This window comes from Gossypium hirsutum, chromosome D02 (genome assembly GCF_007990345.1).
Source record: "Gossypium hirsutum isolate 1008001.06 chromosome D02, Gossypium_hirsutum_v2.1, whole genome shotgun sequence".
In the NCBI taxonomy this organism is placed as follows: Eukaryota; Viridiplantae; Streptophyta; class Magnoliopsida; order Malvales; family Malvaceae; genus Gossypium; species Gossypium hirsutum.
The window spans coordinates 65,674,131-65,679,135 of NC_053438.1; the positions used below are offsets into that span (position 1 = coordinate 65,674,131).

The 5,005-nt window shown below is 28.2% G+C and overlaps 1 pseudogene; it reads left to right on the forward strand.

Annotated features, from left to right (window-relative positions):
- The first annotated feature begins 2,216 nt into the window (after positions 1–2,216).
- On the forward strand, positions 2,217–3,446 carry LOC107908215 (desmethylxanthohumol 6'-O-methyltransferase-like; annotated as a pseudogene).
- The last annotated feature ends 1,559 nt before the right edge of the window (positions 3,447–5,005 follow it).

The window sequence follows — 5,005 nt, forward strand, 5'->3', positions numbered from 1 at the left end:
GGTTTTATGTGAAAATAAGCAGAAATGCTGCTGAAATTTTGTAAAAAAAATTTTTTTTGAGTACTTGAACGAGTCCCATTCCACTTTTAATTCATGTTTTAGACTTCGAAAGTTCATTACAGGAACTTAGTTATTCAATTATATTACGAATGTTATTTTATTTATGATTTATTCGTAAGTTGTCTGATATGTTGGGTAATGCCTCGTAGCCTTGTTCTGAGAAAGGGTCGGGGTTAGGGGGTATTACATGAAGAGTTTCTTGGTCCTGAAGTACCATATTTAAGTGTCATAGGGGCATTGATGTATCTTGAAAACAACACAAGACCTGATATAGCTTTCGTTGTAAACTTGTTAGCAAGATTCAGTTCTTCTTCAACACGTAGACATTGGAATGGAATTAAACATGTATTTAGATATCTCAGAAGGACTATTGATATGGGGTTATTTAATTCAAATGATTCAAAATCCCTATTAGTCGGCTATGCTGATGTTGGATACTTATCGGATCCACATAAAGGTCGATCTCAAACAGGATATTTATTTACATGTGGGGATACTGCCATATCATGGCGTTCAACAAAGCAAACATTAGCTGCTACTTCTTCAAATCATGCAGAAATAACTGCAATGCATGAGGCAAGTCGAGAGTGTGTTTGGCTAAGGTTATTGACCCAACAAATCCAGAAGGTATGTAATTTGTCTTTACAAGAAAAGATGCCAACTATCTTATACGAAGATAATGCAACATGTATAGCTCAATTGAAGGGTGGCTATATCAAAGGTGACAGAACAAAACATATTTCACCAAAATTATTCTTCACCCATGATCTTGAGAAAAGAGGTGATATAAATGTTCAACAAATTCGTTCTAGTGAGAATTGAGCAGATCTTTTTACTAAGGCATTGTCAGCTACAACATTTGAAAGACTACTACACAAGATTGGAATGTGTCGACTCAAAGATGTAATGTAATGCTGCCATCAGGGGGAGTCTAAAAATAAGTTGTACTCTTTTCTTTTAATTAAGTTTTTGTCCCATTAGGTTTTCCTGGTAAAGGTTTTTAACAAGGTAGCTTGTAATAGAAGATTGTGTACTCTTTTTCCTTCATTAGGTTTTTTATCGCACAGGGTTTTTCCTAGTAAGGTTTTAACAACGCACATTATCTACCAATGGACATCCAATAGGGAGTGTTATGAATATCTTATTAAGTGGATGTCCATCATTATAAAGATAAAGTTTCGATATAATTTAAATTCTAATAGTTATTAGAATTAGATCTCTATTTCTTTTATACGTCTTATACCTATAAATAGAGACTCTGATGAATAAAGTTCATTCTCTGTTGCTTTCATAATTTCTTTGTTCTTTATTCTCTCCATCTCTCTTTATTTTATAACAAGATACATACTATTTCTATAATTATATAGATCTTTATTTCTAAAATTAAAAAAATCAATAAAAATATTTAAAAATTTATTCCTAAAATTGAAATTAAAAAAATATTTTATAATTACGAAAAAGGAATGAGATTACTTAGAATTGAACCCAAGCTCTCATACTTAAAAAATAATACTCTTGTCATTAAGCTAAAAGATTATTAACAATTAAATTAAAATTATCTATATAATATATTTTTACTTTTTTGAATCATCAATTATATATATTATAATAATTTTATCTTTGAATTTTTCTATAATTAAATTATAAATCATATGCATAATATTACAAATATATTATCTTTTAAAAACTTAAATATATATTTTAAGTTGTTTATATCTTTTAAAAATTATTTTATTAATAATTTTAATTAATATGCAGTTATATAAATAATAATAATTTTATAAAACACATGGGATAGAAAATTAATTACTTAAAAATAAAACAATTCTAATAAAAAGAGTTTAAAAACAAAAATTGAATTCAACATGAGATCATCTTTGATTCATCTTTTTCTTAGAAATAAGTAATATATAATAAAGTCGACAAAGAATTTTATATAAGTTATATATATAAAATTGGGAGGTCACTCTCAAAATTTTCTTTTTCTCCCTAAACAAGTCTTCTTCTTATGTTTTATGTTTGGGCTATCAATAATTTCTGTCAGACGACGTCATTGCTTTTTGATTCATGTTTGTTCTTATAGGGACTTTGATTAAAAAACTGAAAATTTTATCTTATTCTAGAAATATTTGTATAAAAAAATCCTCCAATTTTCTTCCTCTCCGCCTTATTATAAATTACTTATTGATTATTAGGAAAAATGAGATCTCCCGAAAACTAGGACAAAGGCCGAATGCAATGGAAAGAATAGAATTAGATGAAGCAATGCTACAAGGGCAAGCAGAGATATAGCGTTACCTGTACAGCTTTGCAGATTTCATGGCGCTTAAGTCTGCCATGGAGCTCCGCATACCTGACATAATACACTCTCATGGTGGCGCCGCCACTTTGTCGCAAATAGCTTCATGCATTAATGATAGCCTTACTTCGCCAGATATCACCACCCGTGCTCGCATAATGAGATTGCTTGTTCACAGAAAGATTTTCACTATCCACCCTCCTTCAGACGGTGGAGATCCCTTGTACTACTTAACTCACTCATCGAGATGGCTTGTACATGACTCGGAGCAAACCCTGGCGCCCATGGTACTAATGGAGAATCATCTATGGGAAATGGCTCCTTAGCACTACTTCAGTCAGTGCGTGAAAGATGGTGGCGTTGCCTTCAAGAAAGCTCATGGGTGTGAGATATGGGATTTAGCATCGAGGAATCCTGATTTCAACAAGCTTTTTAATGATGGCCTGGCTTGTACATCCAAGTTCATTACCAATGCAATCCAGTCAGGTTACAAACAATGGTTCAACTCCATTGGATCATTGGTTGATGTCGGAGGTGGGACATGAGGCTTAATATCAGAGATCGTCAAATTATATCCACACATCAAAGGTGTTAACTTTGATTTGCCACATGTCGTCTCGTCGGCATCGGCATACAATGGGGTCTCCCATATTGGTGGTGACATGTTTCATGCCATTCCAAATACCGATGCAATCATTATGAAGGTACTTATTTAAATCATGAATTTAAATTCGTTTTTCATAGAGTATAGCACCAAGAAAATTTTTACAAATATTGTAACTAGGGAAACACGATTATTGTTTTTATCTCTTGTAATTGTGAGAGTGAAAATACACGATTCAAGGTATAAAAATCAAAGTTGTCCAATTCTAGTAAAAATACCATAGAGATTTTTGTATTATAGACTACATAATTTTTTTTTATCTTTGTACCTTTAAAAAAGGCTTTACATGAATATTACCCTCAACATGAATAAAATTAAACTTAGACCATAAAACAGTAAAATATTTTTATAATAATTGAAATGATTTGTTAATCTTATAAGGTGAAGGTAATTAAAATCGTCTGTATATTAAATATTATTTATTTTTTAAAATAAAATGCAAATCAACAACTTTAAATAAATAATTTAAAATTGAAATAATTAATTAATAAAATATAATTATTATACGGGAATATTACAAAATATATAATTTATAATCAAATAATAAAATAACATTTTTAATATTTTTCCTAAGCAACTAAAAAATAAATACCAAAACTAGTAGCGAGTTAACATACACAGATGTCTAGATTTAAATACATTTTTTAAAATAAAAAAAATTAATAACAAAAGTCGGATTAAATATGAATTTTAAATTACATGACATTCCATCTCTCTAAAATACAAAATTTTAAAATAAAATAATGTCTAAAATAGTATATAAATTGAAAAAAAAAAACGTTATAGGTGGAATGAAGTTGACCGCTATAACAACATTTTACTATAATGTTTAAGTTTCTATCAAAATCGATAATTTCTATAACAACAACAATCACAGCTAGAAGAGCATTTTCTATTAAATTAGTTTTTTATAACAATAAATTACTTAAAATTTTAAGTAAAATTATAACTATTTCATAAAAGTAAGCTTATTGATTATAATTCATTAAATAAAAAAGATCTCAACTAAATTATTATTTTAATAAAATATTTAAATTTCAGATAAAAATTTATTAATCATATTTTATTAAATAAAAATAATATTTAATGAGTGGAATTAAATATATGAATTCAATAAACTATTAAGTTTCCTAATTAATTAAATATTCTACTATTAATTTGGAACATCATAAGCTTATAAATCAATCAGGTGATTTTAATAACTCATGATAAATTAATTAATTTAAATTGATAGCTCATATTAATTAACTGAACTTGTTGATTGATGAACTTCTTAATTAATTATGTGGAAGAATCTAAAATAAAAGGTGCATAAAAATAATAATGCATGCATTTGCTATACATCTTTTAATTTTTGTTGATTTGATCCTCACTTTCCTTTTTAAATATAATTCTCACTTTCTTTATTTGATAGAAATTCATTATATGAATTCTATTGTAGGTTTACAACAATTATCTTTTTATAACAACATGTTATAAGTATATAACAACCACCTCTTTATAACAAACAAAACCTTGACGGAAAAACAGGGTTGTTATAGAGAAGGTTAACTGTAGTATAGATATAGATATGTTTGGTTCAAACTGATGTTTAAACCAATTAATTTTGTTTAAACAGTGAGAGATTATAAATTCATAGAGACAAATTTCAATTACTTGAAAGATTTAAATAAAGAAAATAATTCAATCGTTAGATTGCAAAATATTATACATTGCGGAAGCTTTTTAAAACAGTTTGTGTTCTTGTGGGTATTTTGCTAAAACACATGCATTTCTTTTAAAAACCCGTGTTTTATCTACCTCTAGCAGATATAAAACATGAAGTAGTATAAAATCTAAATTTTAAACAAAAACTCATAGCGGCCATTATTACAAAAAAATACCCCAAATAAAACTTTTTTTAAAAGAAATAATCCTAATTAAATACGAATAGTAAAAAGGAGTCATGTGGCCACCGCTGAGTCCTCCGCCGCTCTGATCCG